Here is a 17,303-nt window from a genome sequence, read left to right as displayed (position 1 = left end):
GTATATGAAGAAATAGGCGAGTTTTTCTTTCCTACATAACTTATATTTTAACCCTGGATACCTTTACATTCTAATGATAAAATTTCCTCAGTTTGAGGAATTAGGGTTGTTACTATAACTCTTAATAATCTTCAGGTTCCAAACGTTAAATACAGGGTAGTTCGAAAATAATATAAGCTCTTACAAGCGGCTATAAATATTTAATGAAAAAGTATAGATAAAATTTACACAGAATCTAGAAGGAGTTTCAACATTTTGTATAAATGCACCAGATTTTTCTATGCAACTTCCCTTGGTCACCTAGACCCCATCTAGGCGGTAGTCCTTTCTTGTCAAACATTCTGAGGTAGGTGGCCTTCCGCTATTTTTCCCTTTGCACAAACTTCCCGTTTCTTCGAACATATTATGCCATCTGCGTATGTTTTAATTTGGAGGTTCTTGATTGTAACGCTGGCGAAATCTTCTCTACACTGTGATAACTAAATGGCAAATTCTAAAACTTGGAATACTTTCTGCACGGGACTCTCTATTTTCACTTATGAACTCGCGCATGCGCAGGATTCTGCGTCACCTCACATTCTGTGTTAACCATATCGATAAATTATTTTTGATTAAATAGTTATAGCTGTTTGTAATCGCTATATTCATTTTGAATTATCCTATAATTTATATAAATTTCAATCACTCAACGCTGACTTGTTTGACAAAAAATAAATTATAAAAATAAGCAAGTGGTGATCTTCAAACTTGCAATATGTTTTGCAATATGTTTTTAAAACTGATTTCCTTGTACAATTTTTTTTTTCTGATTCAGTGGAATCTTATTTGAGTATTTTTATCATGAACTTTAGTTTTTTACTTTAGGAACTAATGTAATTTGCTTCAAATGCGTAAAGTAAAAACTGCATAATTCGGTCTGGTGACTGTGAACTCATAAGAAATTATTTAAAATATTTGGGGCGTAATTCTTAATTTTTAGAGGTTCCACAGCGTCCTAAAATTTATTTCAAAAACCTAAAATTTTGTAAAACTGAGTTGTCATACATTTTTCAAAAATCTGTTACTTTATTTTTTCCAACGCCTAAGAATAAAAGAATTATGCACATCAGTAACCTTTAAATTTTAAGCAAAAGATTAAAATGAACGAATTTTCTTAACGTTGACTTTTTAAAACTGATAAGTACTAGTCTATTACCTAAAAAATTCTTTTATAAAAATTCTGAATTATTGGCCAATAAATATTTCAGTTCATTAAATTTAATTGTTGTTGGATATTGCACAGCTTCTATTACTCTAAATAGTATGAAAAATCTCGTATAAATTAGATTGATGAAGTTTCATTTTAATAATTTAAGATTAAAATAAAGTGCTAATAGTCACATTTAGAACTTAATTATTCGTACTAAATTTAAAATTATTTGAAGAAGTCCTTGAGAAAAGCTTATAAATACCTCTTTATCAAGCTTATAAACATTCATAAATTCCATACAATTAAATTCCAAAGTTCAAACAATTAATCGGCATTTTTCTTTAGTTTCAAACACTGGTAAATTTTAGTCTCAACCCAAACTTTAAAATATTTTTGCTCAGTTGAGAAGTCTTTAATTTGACAAATATTTTAACTTTCTAAGAACTGGCAGCAAAGTTTGTTTCTTTTACATTATGTTTAAATTATTAGAATTTTAAAATTTTTTAAATAGGTTTAAAGTTACCTTTTTTCCGATTTGACTTGTAAAATTTGCTATTGATAAATTTACGTATTAGTTTATACCAAAATAATGAATTCTAATGTTTGTATATTAAATGGTTAGTAAAAAATGATTTAAATTCCGTTAGGGTGATTAACGTTAAGTGAGTAATTCACTTATTCAATTTCTATAATTTGTTGATTAATTGGTTAGTAAATAGTTTCTTAACGTGTCAGAAAGGTTTTTGGAAATTAAAACTACGCTAGTTTTGAAAGGGTGATTCAGCAGCTATACTTACTTTTTTAAATTTATAAAGTTTTATGCTTTCATATTTGTTTCTGCGATATTTTCAAAATATATTGATCATTGAAAACTGTATAAAGAGACTGTCCATGTGAAATTTCACTAATTAAGCAAAACCCAGCAGCCGGAAGTAATTTCACGCAGTTTTTTTTAAACCTATATAAGAGTGCATTATTTACTTTTAATGCATTGTTAGTGCATTATTTACTTTATAAAATAAGTAGTCAATAAATAGTTACACGTAGCACTTTATTGTTTCCCTAGGTAAACTCACCTAAACGCTTTGTTGTGCTTGAAATATTTATTCCTAATATTAATTGCTAGTGTTGAAATGTGCATCGTATTTCAGGATTTAATAATATGAAGTAGCTATAATACTTAATTTTTAGAATCCTTGAAAGCGTTTGAGATACGTTATCAATTTACTGAATTTTATGTTACAGTTTTATAATTTTTTTTTTCAAATTTTATCATTCCATACGAAAATGTTTTTGCAAAAATTCTAAAGAGAAAATCGATGCTAATTTCTTATTTTCTAGCTTTTGATTCTTTTTAAGCGTAAGGTTAAATAATTTATTTGCAAAATATTTTTTCTTAAAAAAAAACTGTTTATATCCTAATATTTTAACCTATTACTCCGAATCAATATTTTATAAAAAATTTTAGTCTTATTTTATTTAGTTCAATGCTTTTTTATGAAAGGAAAATTTATTTAATTTTAAAAAAAAATTTTCCCTTGTTGCTGTGATAGCAGTATTGTTAGAAAATAGTATTCCTAAATCTAAGTTTTTGTAGTATTAATAACCAGCAACCATTAGTTTCGTATACAGCACATACGGACCTTCTAAATGCAATAGTCATTTTTTTGCTAGGAATCTATATGTTTTACAATTTATCCACCACTCTTGGTAGTTTCATTTTGTTTGACAATGTAGGTAATGTTATTGTTTACTACTTCTCATTTAGTGTTTTAACATTTTTTCTGCCAAGCATTTCGACTCATTTCAAATTTTTAACTTAAAGCTTTTTTTTCATGCTTAATAATTAAACTTGAAAATAGAGAAATAATTAAACTGTATTACTTTTCGTACAATAATTAAGTTTGCCAGCTCTTCGTAGGTCGGGAATTTTAATTACAATGAAAGACAATTTTATGCCATGCAAGTCTAGCGCATTTTGTATTTGTGACCAAAATACAAGGAAATACACAATAAAAAAATTATCCTACTCTATCCAAAGTTTACTACTTTTTTATAATTAAAAACTAAAGGCAATTTAAGCTTCATTAATCGAATTTCTAGAAATATTGTCTCCCTTACGACTTTATAAATCTCATTTCTGCCATTATTTTGAAGTCTGGTTATTTGCCTATTTTACGTCATGTTTCGTTTTTAAATTCAGGTAATTGCAGCGTTCAGTTCCAAAAAGGTTAATAATAACTTCGTGCTTCGTATTAATGTATCAAAACATATTTTACAAATTATCAAGTCTCGCAGTGAACTGATCGTCAAGACACTGTTTCCAATAGAACAAAAAGTCCTCGTCAAACTGTTCTACCGAGAGGTGCAAGACTTCGCGCTGGTCGTCTGGCTACCGAAGCAGAGCCATCCAAAAATTGGAGATTGGGAGTCTTTGGATCCTAATCGGGTATGTTCCCCAGACCGTCGCCAATAGCAAATTGTGCAGCTCTAGTGCGACGCAAGCCAACAATAAGAAACAATTTGAAAATTTTTTGGCAATAATTGTGGTGGTAATGCTAGGACTTCTTAAAAAAAATATATATATATAAAATAAACTTTATTGAAACTTGGAGATTAATATTAGTGCAAATTTTTATTTAGTTTTTCAAATGTTCGAAAAGTTCTGATTTTGTATTTTTATACTAATTACATAGATTTAGAAGACTCAATCTTTTGACCAGTTAAAAATGTTGACCTCTCTTTAAGACGTTTTTAAGTATTTTTAATTTTAGTTTTTTAAGGTAATATCACAATCTCTTACAGATTTTCATCCAGGTTACATGGAAAATGGATGTGGTTTTATGGAGAATATATCTGGAGATGCGACTACAATAATGATGGTGGAAATATTCGGCTAGATGTTTGGGTTTATCTGGAGACTAGACAATGAAAATATTTGGCTGGAAATGCTTCTGAAGTGCATATGAAGAAAAGGGTGAGTTTTTTTTTCCTACATAACTTATATTTTAACCCTGGATACCTTTTACGTTCTTATGATAAACTTCTTTCTCCAGTTTGAGGAATTAGGGCTGTCACTATAACACTTAAAAATTTTCAAAGAGTGCAAACGTTAAATACAGGGTAATTAAAAATTAATCCCAAATATCAATGTTTATTTTCACTCAGAAAAAACCTTTTAATGTAAACCTGAAAAGGTTTGTTATGTGGTTTACGTGTAAACCTTCTAACCTCAAAACTAGATCTGTGACAATCTACTCTATTCTATGCTCATTACCCTAATCCAAAACCTTGGAAAACAGCCTTCTATATTAAAACCTTAAATCTAGGTTGACGTTGGGTTTTCAAGTGTGGAGAAAATTCCGTCTACATCAGGGGTTTCTAACTTACTTGAGGCCGAAGGCCGTAATTAAAAACATCAGTCAAATGGATGGCCGCAACTTTATCAAAATTTTATATAGGACTCATTTTACGTTTAAAGCAACACTAAATATTACTGTCAGATTTTTATCATGTTGTAGAAAACGAAAGTATTTAATTACAAATTAAAATAAGTAGATTTTTGACTTAAATTTTTTTTTTTTTTTTTTTTTTGCACCGTTGGCATATTAAATTTCACAGAAACGAAGAAACTAGGTTTTTTAACAAAGCAAAGTACTTGAAACCCATATAAATTTTTTACGAAAATTGTTCGCAAAAAAGGACAACTAATATTTCAGTTCACGGGCCACAAAAAAAACGCTTGGCAGGCCGCCAGTTGGTAACCACTGATCTACATTCTATGTTCATCTTATGTTATATAAAATATTATAAATATTATATATTATATTATATAAATTATATAAAATATTATATTATATTATATATCATAATAAATTATATAAAATATTTTTAGGGCGTAATTCGTAATTTTTAGAGGTTCCAGAAAGACCTAAAATTTATTTCGAAAACCTAAAATTTTGCAAAATTGATCTGTCATACTTATTTTCAAATAAAGCTTATCTTTTTTTTTAAACTCCTAAAAATAAAAAAATTATGCAAGTCGGCTGCCTTTAAATTCTAAGTATGTTTAAAATTAAAATGACAAATTTTTTTAACGTTATTTAACTTTTTAAAACTGATAAGTATTATCTGAAAATACTTTTATATAAATTATTATAAATTATTGGTCCATAAATATTCGAGATCGTTAAATATAATTGTTTGTGGATATTACATAGATTCTATTACTCGAAATAGAGTGAAGAAACTCGTATAAATTAAATTTATAAAGTTTCATCTTGATAATTTAGGAGGCATAAAAATAAGGTGCTGATAGTCGCATCGAGAACTTAGTTATTCGATCTAAATTTAAAATTATTTGAAGGAATTCTTTTTAAAACTTTTAAAAATCCCCTATCTAGCTTATAAACATTCATAAATTTAAGCTCCAAACAATTAATCTGCATTCTCTTTTAATTTGCAAATACTGGTAAATTTTAGTCTCAACCCAAATTTTGAAATATTTTTGCTAAGTTGAAAAATCTATAATTTGACTAATTGTTCAACTTTCCATGAACTGGCAGCATAGTTTATTTCTTTATTATGTCTAAATTATTAGAATTTTAAATTTTTTAAAAATAGGTTTAAATTTTTTTTTTCAGTTTGGCTTTTAAAATTTGCTATTGATTGACTTGTGTATTAGTTTATACGAAAATAATGATTTCTATGTTTGTATATTAAATGGTTAGTAAAAAATTATTTAAACACAGTTTGGGTGATTATTGAATCACAAACGTTGAATAATTCACTTATTCAATTTTAAGATTTGTTGATTAATTGGTCAGTAAACAGTTTTTAACGTGCCCGAAAGGTTTTTGGAAAATAAAACTAAATTAATTTTGAAAGGGTGATTCCACAGTTAGACGTTCTTTTAAAGTTATGTTTATAAAATTTTATGTGTTCATATTTGATTCTGCGATATTCTCAAAATATTGACCATTGACAAATATATAAAATTTATTATATAAAAGAATATTATATTGAAATATTAAATATTTACAAAATGTTTTTACGAATGCTTCACCTTGAGAATAAGAATCTAGTTAAGGTAAACAAATATAACTCTTTTTGAATTAGTTTCTATTGGATATGCTTAAGACTCCCACACTTAGTAGTTCATGAGAAATTTTAAAGCTTATTTTAATTTTATACTGTATAACCGTCATTGAACAGCAGATCCAATTTTTGGGTTTACGACTAGTAATGTTCAACTACGCAGCCTTTTAATTTTGAACCGAATCTAGAAGACAGGGGAACTTTTGGATCAAGTATTGGAAGGGGGGGGGCCTTCGTAGAGGACTTTTTGATGGAATTAACCCGCATTTGTGTTACATGGAGAGGAAGACCAAAAGAACCTTCCACGGTTAGCCTGAGGGCAAGGTGACTTTAAACCCCCAGGGCTGAGAACCAAGAACTTGGTGTAAAGTAGACGCCATATTTTTTAAAAATTCAGTAACAGCATAACTTATAATTACAGTCCATAAGGTACACATAAGAATCGGCATAGTTAACTTTACACTATACAAGAGGTGGCAAAGCTCCTTGATAGTAGAGCCATTTTTCAAAATTTAAAATTTTTCGCGAGCTGCTATTAAATACGTATTTAAAAGGTATGCATAAAAAGGTATTAAAAATTTTTTCAGCTGAAATTATATTCATTGAAAACATATGCATAAAAGTACAAAATATGTGTGAATTTAAAAATTATAAACACATTTATTTTACTTTTGATAATTCTTTAAAATTTAGTGAATAATTGGTGACAGCACTTCTCAGTAATTCTTTGAGATGCTTGTTAATTAATACTGTTCGGTGTTTGGATTTCACGAATTTTGAAGTGAAATAAAATGATTCACTTAAGTACATTGCTTGTCTAATTATTTCAATATTCGGAACAGTCTTTTTTTAATTCTAGATACTTCGATTCTGGTCGTTTTATATTTTAATTGTAGAGCTCTGATCTTGCATCTTTATTAATTTTAATTCTTCAGATGCTTTTGGGTTCATAATTATATTGGAAATGGACAACTCACCTATACAAATGGATTCAGAAAAATATTAAAATATAATAGCACAAAGATGAGAAGGGAACTACGGTACATTTATCGAGAGCCACAAATAATCCTTCAAAGAGCCGCATGTGGCTCGTGAGCCGCAGGTTGGCCACCCCTGCTATACGATGCAAAGTTGGAATCATATTTATAGGCTAACGCTTTATACCCAGAGCCATTTTAAAGCTTAAGACAGAAATCTCGCTTATAATGCTTAATTTATATTTTGTAATTTAGTTTTAGACGGAAGTGTTTTGAACTAGAACTCCTTTTACCTTGTGTAATACTGTGTGAAATCTTGTCAAACCTGGTCTAAATATTTTTAATTATTAAATTTAAATGGTGCAAAAAATCAGTAAATTTCTTAACATATAACACGGAGTGTTGAATTAAGTTTTAAGAAATTTTCAATTAGAATTTCCACGTCTATTTAAATTTTTCAAGATTTGTTTTATGTCCAATCTTACACAATTTTTATAAGTATCACATAAAGAAGCAAATGATAGATGAATTTTACCCCTATGTTACATTGGCTTAAGGGTCCCTTTTCATCAGTTTTTTACATAAATTTAGCAAAATCCAAGTTATATTTTCTTTTGTAAACACTCGTGTAATATCTACCCGAATATGATGAAAAATTCTTAAAATTGCGTTATTTCTAGTTAATACCAAATCGCGAGTTCATATAAATGTTAAAAGATATAATTTGAAATCAATAAATGATGTCACCAAACTCATTCCATTCAGGAATATTTTCACAAATCTTGTAAGTTTTTAAATTCTCAAATAATTGACATTTTTTGTTTAAAAGAAGTTCGATTTCCACTTTGTTAAACATTCCACAAAAACAAGTTCGTTTCTAGTTATATCTAAATTTTCTCAGAAAATTTAGATAAATCTGTAAAAGAAATAATTCTATTTCTATTTGCTTTGGATTCAAGCCTTCTGAATATTGTGTTTCCTTAACGAATTTTAAGAAATATTGTATACGTACATTCTAAATGAATGACTATTGCTTTATACCTTATCGTAATAAGTAAAATTTTATTCCGCGACATGGCGTCCTCTTATGGAAATTACAAATTTTAGTAAAACAGCTACAAATGATAAACTTTACTGAAAGTGTTGTAAAAGAGCATTATTGATGTACGGAAACATCTAGATCAATAGAAGTATGTATGGCGCTTCACTACACCTAAATATAAAGTCGTAGCCACAATTTTTTGATTTGAGATCACTAATTTTAAGGATTTAGCATTTTTTCCTTGCTTAAGAAGTAACAAATATTTTTGTTTTCAGAATGGCAGATAGGAACTACTGGTTTCATGTATTCCTTCTACAATAAACTCATGGCGATTTCTCTGCTACACCTCTGTCACAATAGCAGTATTCAGGTCTTCAACATTTATTTATGTTCTATTGACTGGTCTCGTATCTTCGGTGCTTTTCATTGCAAATTTCATTGTTATCTGTAAGATGTTATCTTAGATCTGTTATCTATAATAATTTCTCTTGTTTTTGAAAAGTAAATTAACTATGTAAAAGTTTATGATTGATAAAAATACTAGGTTAAAAAAATTAGATTTTGGCTTTAATATTTTAAAAAAACTTTTGCTAGAATTTAAGGTATTCGAGAAAGTTTTAGTCTTAATTTTCTTACGAAGATTTACTTTTTAAGCCTTCTGCGCAAACTTTCAAAATTTCTAGCAAAATGTTTCAGGTACATTTCTGTTAAATGCAAAAGAATTATCTGCCATATTTCTATCTTTCTCAGGCACGCAGTTTTCCTAAACTCTAAACTGTTCTCGTCGTTTAACTTTATTGTATCACTCCATTTTTTTAAAAAACTGTCGCTGCCATGATACCAGTAATTTAAAACATTTGTACTAGACATTCACCTTGTACCAAGAAAATTTGTCAACTATATTTTTTTAGAATGCTTAAAAATTCCGTTATAAAAAAAAGTTTAAATTCGAACTTTAGTTTATTCTTTTACGAGGGGAAATTTGGCTCATATTAGCGTGAAGTAGAATGGGGTTTTCAATCGGGAACTCCTATACCAAAAAGAATAGTTCACATTGTATAAAGCAAATTCTAAAGTGAATAAATCGTAAATAAAAGTGTGTAGAAATATTCGTATTATAGTTTCGGTACTACAATGCTAGAATGCTTTAGAATGATCTAAGCTTAAATTTTCTAAATTTGTATTTATTTGGAGCGTAAATTTTGGCACAATTTAATTTAACAAAAACCCGACATTCAAACTTCGAAAAAGGGACTTAAATACAAAATTTTTTAAATTAAACAGTTATTGCTATATCTAATTGCTTAATTTATGAACCTTGTTTTACAGTAGTTCACAAACTATTTAAATTAACTTTTAGTATTCATGCTAGAACATTCAAATAAAATCTCTAAACAAATTCGCAGACATGTCTCGTTTCTTCTTTATTGATGCATTAATGGTTTTGTAATCTCTTTAACTGAATTTAGACGGATCCACACAAACTCTATACACCAAAATTGTGAGAGATAAAATTTCTAAATATCCTCCACCCCTGCACTTTTCACTGATTCATAACTTGGAATCATAAACTTGACAGTGAACAAGTCATAATGTACTATACTATTCTAAATACAAATTTAATAAATTTAATTTAAATTTCTAAATACATTGAAAAAAAAAATATTATTTGTATACTGTAATATAAATTTACCTCTCATGTACAAAACTAGATTTATAGCTAAGTAATTTTTTGAAAAACAAAGGAAGGAATTCAGTCTTAACTTAATAGAGGAATGTTTTACACTCTAAGCAGAGGGAGATATTATAAAGGTGCTCATTAAAAGGAAAACAGGACTTCAAATTTTAGGTTTTCTAAATTGTATATTTGAGCATATTTTTACTGTTCTACATGCTTTAACTTGCAGTTAAAATAATTTATATACGAACTCTCATGTCATGCAAAGGTTTATATAGACTTAGTGTAGTTAAGACCGATTATAAAATTTAAATTAAAATTGTTATCGAAGTAACTGCTTGTTTTTACATTAATAGTTAAAAAGTCTGGATGTATTATCTGGATAATTTAAAAAAGTTGTAGCCATTTACGAGTTAGAAGAGGGGAAAAATTTTCACAACTTACTAAACTGATTTTTTTTTTATGAATGAATATTTTTTGTTAAAGTACTTAAAGGCTGTAACGTTTATATATTTAAAGAAAAATAAAATTCAAATATTTTTGTTTGGCAAATTTTCAGGGAAGTTTAATGTCACTTATTTTTGCTGCTGAAGTAGAAAAATAATCCGTAATTTACTAATCACTTAACTTACCTTAACGTTTTACATCTAACACTAACTTGCTGCTTCAGTAGTGGAATAAGTTTCTTTAAATTCCCCTAAAACAGCAAATATTATGCAGAATTGAGTAAAAAGACTTAAAATTAACGGTATAAAGAATTTTTCAAAAACTATAAAATGTAATTTTTCTCGAAACTTTTGGTTTAATAATATTCCCGTTTTGCCTAAATTTTTAGTTTTTCTTTCTAAAAAAAGTAAAATAGTAGCATGTAGAACAGTTTTTTTTTTTTTTTTAATTTTTTTTTCTTTTTTTTTTACGAACACAAAATAGTGAATTCCTTCATAAAATACTAAACAGCAGTTTAAAAACCTTTAAGGCTTATTAAGAAATCGTAAATTTTTAAATATAATTAAATGAAATGATTCTCTTTAAAGAAACTAATACTTGAAAGTTTACAAATTTATTATCGTGAAGGTGTAGTACATTTTGTACCTTTCCTAATTGTTTGTGATTTTTTCAAATTGCATCTACGTAATATCTTGTCTGATGTAATATTTTGAGTATTTTTAAGCGTTGAAAACAGTTTCAAGATAAAAATGCAGTTCTATCTTAAAGTTTTATTAGTTAATTTTAAGTGTAGTACGGAATTTTCACTAAAGCTCTAAAATTCTTAAAAAGAAAGGGTAAAAACAAAATATTAAACAATTATAAGAAGCACATATAAAACAAAATGCAAATATAGCTGTCTACAAGGACTACACATTTTCTTAATTGTCTGCACCCCTCGTCAGATACCATATTTTCCTCTAATATACAGATTTTTACTATTTTCAACTCTGCAGAAAGAATCCAGTCTAAAATTTAAAGCATTATTAGCAATCAATGAATTATACTGTCTTCTGTCTTAAATCTCTATAATTTTTTTAAAAAAAATAAGGATTTGTATTAAAACAGATTGCTGCGTTTTAATATGAAAAGCTATGAAAATGCTTTTATTAAAGTTTTCCCAAAGTTTTCAAAATTTCTAAAAGGCTGAACAAAGTTATTATGAGCTAGTATATTATGTAATGGGAAGTAGAATAAGCTCTGGTTATATAAAATTTCATAACAGTTAAATTGATTTTTAAAATGTGCCTGCTCTCTTTAAACATTGAAAATTTGATCGAATTAAGGCCGCTAGGCTATATTTAGGAAATTACTGCTCTTTTTCTATTCCAGTTTCGTAGCTCAATCCCAGCATGAGATCAGTTGACGAATGATCAATCATTTATGTCGTTTAATTCTGTAGTAATGTTTTAAGACTACCTGTTCTGGAAATCTGTGTGCCTGAGATGTTAAGTTGAAATTGTGTACTACTAGAATAGGTAGGCAATGTTTTTTAATAAAGGTATGAGTTATATTTATTAAAATACAATTTGACCGAAATTTTCATTTCAGTGAAATTTAAGTTAAACGTTTAAGTACTTTTTACGCAAACGTAGTCAGTTTTGACAGATAAGCTTAAATTCTATAAAATAAACAGCCAAATTACAGGACGATTACTGTTCTTAATTTAAATCGAAAAACCAGGATTATACACAGTTGTATAGACCTTCATGAAGGGGGTTTAGAGCGAAAGTAGTATCATTCGCGCTCCAAATATTAACTGTTAGTTCAAATTAATCATCGGTGCATTACTCAAATCTACAATCGCAATTTGACATTTTTAAAAAAGAGTAACGGAAAATTCTCTACGCTACTAAATTCGAGGTTAAAACTTAATTGAGATTCGTAGACTTCTAAACACTATTAATTTAATTACTATTAATTTTCCGAAATTTTTCTGTTTGATTTGGAGATTGATATAGCGCTAACATAAAAGCTTGCGTAAGACGGAAAGTTTTGAAATTTCTGAGCAAGTGTGGAGTTCGAATTGGTAGCGGTAGGCGGCAGGTCTGCTCCCTCTTCCCCACTTGTACGTTGCTGTACGTAAAAACTCTCCGCTCTGACGTACTTTAATTTCGAACGTTCTTTATGTTTAGAAATTTATGTCTTCAAAGTGAGATATTGTAACTTAGAAATTGAAGTAAAAGCTGGATAAAAAACAATGTTCAGTATTCAAAATAAACTAAATTTTAATTAAGTTATATGATAATTACCAAAAAGAATAGAATTTGCTTTAGACAATGTGAACTAAAGTGAATAAATCGTAAATAAAAGTATGTAGAAAAGGTCGTACTATAGTTTCGGTACTACAATGCTGGAGTGCTTTAGAATGATCTAAGCTTAAATTTTTTAAATTTATATTTATTTGATTTAATTTATTATATAATTTAATGTTAAGAAAAAACTGACGTTCAAACTTCTAAAAAGTTACTTAAATACAAAAACTCTTAAATTAAACAGTTGTTACTATCTCTAATTGCACAATTTATGATATTTGTTTTACAGTAGTTCACAAACTATTTAAATTAACTTTTAGTATTCATGCTGGAGCATTAAAGAATAAAATCTCTAAACAAATTCGCAGACAGGTCTCATTTCTTCTTTATTGATGCATTAAGTTTTGTAAATCAAATCCCTTTAACGAAATTTAAACGGATCCACACAAAAATCAATACACCAGAATTGTGAGAAATAAAATTTCAAAATATCCTCCTCTGCACTTTTCACGGATTCATAACTTTGAATCGAAAGCTAGACTGAAATAAACTTAAAAAAGGGCAGTGAACACACACACAAATTATAATGTGCGATATTACTTTAAATCCAAATTTCAGTAATTTAATACATTTAATTTAATTCTCTAAATACATTTGAAAAATATATAATTAATTTAACATATTTTTACTGTTCTACATACTTTGACTTGCAGTTAAAATAATTAATATACGAACTCTCATGCCAAGGTTTATATGACTTATGTAGTTATTGCCGAATATAAAATTTAAAAAATTCATGTAAAAACAAGCAGTTACTTTAATATTTAAAAGTCGGGATATATTATCCGGATAATTTTAAAAAAGTTGTAGACATTAACGTGTTGGGGGAATTTCAACAGGTTAACAAATTTTTTATGATCGAGATTTTTTTTAGTGCTTTATATTTAAAGACAAATAAAATTCCAAATTTCTTGTTTAGCAAATTTTTATAATTTTTAGGACGTTTAATGTAACTTAATTTTGCTGCTGAAGTAACAAAATAATTCCTAATTTACTAATCACTTAACTTACCCTAACTTAACATCTAACATTAACTTGTTGCTTCAGTGGTGGAATTAGTTTCCTTAAACTCCTATAAAGCACCAAACATTATGCAGAATTGAGTTAAAAAAATTTTTTTAATTAACGTTGTGCAGAAAATTTCGCAAAATAAATTATAAAATTTTTTCCGAAAATTTTGGTTTACTAAATTTTCAGTTTTGCCTAGATATTAAGTTTTTAGTTTAAAAGTAAAATATGGTATGTAGAACAGTTTTTTTTCTTAGATGGATAGGCAATGTTTTTTTCAATAAAAGTGTACGAGTTATATCTTTTTTAAATACAATTTGGCCGAAATTTTAATGACAGTGAAATTGAAGTTATACGTTCAAGTACTTTTTTACGCAAACGTAGCTTGCTCTGACAGATAAGCAAAATTTTAAAAAATAAACAGCTGGAAAACAATTGCAGGACGATCATGATTTTTAATTTAAATCGAAACACGAGAACACTTCTTGAAGGGAGGGGAGGGGTTAGAGCGAAAGTAGTATCACACGCGCACGCACGCAAAATATTAACCGTTAATTTGGTAACAGGAATACTGAATAAATTAATCATCGGTGCATTACTCAAATCTACAATCGCAATTTGACATTTTTAGAAAGAGTAACCAAAAATTTTCTGCGCTACTAAAATCATATTTTTAAACTTTATTGAGATTCGTAGACTTCTAAACACTATTAACTTAATTACTATTAATTCTTTGAAATCTTTCTGTTTGATTTGGAGATTGATATAGCGCTAACAAAAAAAAAAAAATTGTTCAAAAATTTCGAAATTTTTTGTCCTACACAAGTGTGGAGTTAGAAATGGTAGCGGTAGACGGCCCTCTTCGACGTCCACACTCGTTCAGCAGTTTCGAAAGTTTGATTCCCTAGTGCACGTTGCCGTACGTAAAAACTCTCAGCAGTTATACTTTAATTTAGAACTCTTTTCGTTAAGAAATTTAAGACGTCAAAGTGATATATTGTAACTTAGAAATTAAGGAAGTGAGAGCTGGATAAAAAAAATGTTTAGTATTCAAAATTAACTAAATTTTTAATTTTTAAGTTGTATGAAAATTGGTTTTAAGCGATTCAAGAAAATGGTAAACTAAGATTTGTATGCTAAAAGTGCGTAACTATTAAAGTTATTGTACTTTCTATATATTACCTTATAATCGGCCTAAAAATGGTAATAAAACTTTTCTGTAGATTTTGAAATTTTAGCAAAGTGTCTGTGAAAACGAAAACTTTAACAATTAACTCGTACTTTTATTAAAATCTCGTGAAAACAAATTCAGTTACCGACCTGAGTGAGTATCATTAAATTGCATTTAACAGTTTTGTTTATTCAAAATTCTAAGCACTTAGGAAATTTCTTTAAACTAGCGGTTTATTATTAGATAAAAAATTTTTATTTTTAGGACAATTTTAATATTTTTGGATCAGCATATTTTAAAATTGTGTTTGGGAAACCTGAATTTTTTTACAAACAAGAGAAGCCTATGCCGTGCATTAACTTGTAAAGTGTACATTTTATTTAATTTACTTTTAATACTATTTTTAATTCTACTTTACGACAATTATTCAAATTTTAAACTTTTAGTTTTTCCTAAATATTTTGTATCAGCTAAATTAACATCGACTTAAACTGTATATTCCACTGCATTTTAGGCTTTATGTAATCAGTCTTGTCTTAGATATCGAATGTGTAATCTATGTGTATAGCATAAAATGAAACTTATATTATAAAATATGTACCTAACGGAATTTATAAATTATAACTTTTCATAATGTAAATGTCATTGATGTATATTGATGCTACTCTGATGTGTTGGATAAGAAATTTATGTATTTTCATTTTTGAAACTCATTAATTGTGTGACACTAAAATTAATCTAATGCGTATATAAAAACATTATTGGTGTAAAACTCCTGTTGTAACTTATACCAAACTATAAAGTATAAATTTGAATATAGAACTATATTGCTTTAGTATATTTACAATAAATCCAAATCAGTTTTGCATATTTTTAAAGAAATATTAAAAATGCTTAAGTTTGAATAATCAGCAACCAAAATGTAAAATTTTTCTGAATTTCTGGGAGTTTACTTAATTTTAAAGTGTTGTCATAATCGCAGAGTTGGTTTTATTTATATATCTAGATTGCGAACATTTCTATTTTAATAGAATTAGTAACAGAACAAATTCACATTAAAAGGAATCATTGTAAACTCTGTCAATTACATTAGCAAGAAGACTACGTTTTATTTGGATTTAAAATTTAATGAAACTGAATCTATCATTTTGGAAAGGAGGATTTTCACTTTGGATGAATCGAAGAAATCTCTTTTTCAAAGTTTAGTTTATACTAATCAAAATTAAATTCTAATGGCTTAAAATTTAATAATAACTTGAACTGCTTGGAAATTCCTTCCCCTCTGCTAGTAAAATTTCTGAAGTTTGATTTTTTTTTATAACATGCTGTAATACTCTAGTCAACAAAACAGTCCTTTTACAAAGATCTAAAACTTTTAATTTAAAATATCAGATTTAGTTGCAATATCAGGATTATTAGATCTAGTTGTAATATACAATATTATACTATTTATTAATCACCTGCTTTTTAATAATGTGGAAAATTTATCATAAACGAAATAAAAACGTTGTCATTTTTAATACTAAATTTTTTCCGGGACAAATTAGTAGTAAATGTTTAACGAAACAAATTAGTGGTTAATATTTACATTGTATAATTGTATTGAACTAGTGTTTGAAACTTTTTACAGTAATTGAAAGAAATTTTACTCTGATATTTGTACTATATATCATAAAAGTATTTTGGTTATAGATTTTTAGTTTTTTGTAATGCTAGACTATAGTAAAAGATAAATTGTAAAAATCTTATCTGTACTGTGTATTTTATATTGAAAATAAATTAAATTTTTAGTTAAAAATTTTTGTTTTTAGTGTGGTTTTAGTTTGCAGATTAAGGATCGAGATTAGAAAAATTCCAGTACTTAATACTTTCGCACAAAATGGAATTTTTACGGTTCTACTAGAAAGTTTTTTTCTAATATATAGTTTGGGCAAAATTTGAAGTTAAATGTCATTCTTGCTGTGTGGCTCAGGATGTTGGTGAACTAAAGATTACGAGGTCACCTTAAATATCTATAAGGAACATATTTGAACACTAGTTTTTGACATACAACCTTAGCTTAACTGATTTGCAACGAAGCATATGGGGGCAGGGGTAGCTTGGTCGGTAGGGCGTTCGGCCCATGTCCAAAGATCGTGAGTTGGATCGCCGCCTACCGAAGAAATTATTAAATGGTGACTGGTGCACGTTAAATCTGTCTGGTCACCAATGTTTCCCGAACTAGTCCCATGTTTCCATAACAAATCTTACTTCTGTGGGTACTGAGTGGAAATTGATCGTTCTCTAGTTCAAGTCAAAATTACGATTTGTGGATGTGTGAATGGGTCCTCCCTCTAAACT

The 17,303-nt window shown here is 27.9% G+C and overlaps 1 long non-coding RNA gene across 1 annotated transcript; it reads left to right on the top strand.

Annotated features, from left to right (window-relative positions):
* Nucleotides 1-248: 248 nt before the first annotated feature.
* On the top strand, nucleotides 249-16,761 carry LOC147816855 (uncharacterized). Its single transcript, XR_015433147.1, has 3 exons — nucleotides 249-346; nucleotides 3,995-4,166; nucleotides 8,581-16,761. It is a non-coding gene; the product is annotated as an uncharacterized LOC147816855 (long non-coding RNA).
* Nucleotides 16,762-17,303: the final 542 nt, after the last annotated feature.

This window comes from Parasteatoda tepidariorum, chromosome 1 (assembly GCF_982258835.1).
Source record: "Parasteatoda tepidariorum strain Cologne lab strain chromosome 1, Ptep-v5.0, whole genome shotgun sequence".
Taxonomy (NCBI): Eukaryota; Metazoa; Arthropoda; class Arachnida; order Araneae; family Theridiidae; genus Parasteatoda; species Parasteatoda tepidariorum.
This window is presented reverse-complemented; position numbering and strand designations above follow the sequence as displayed.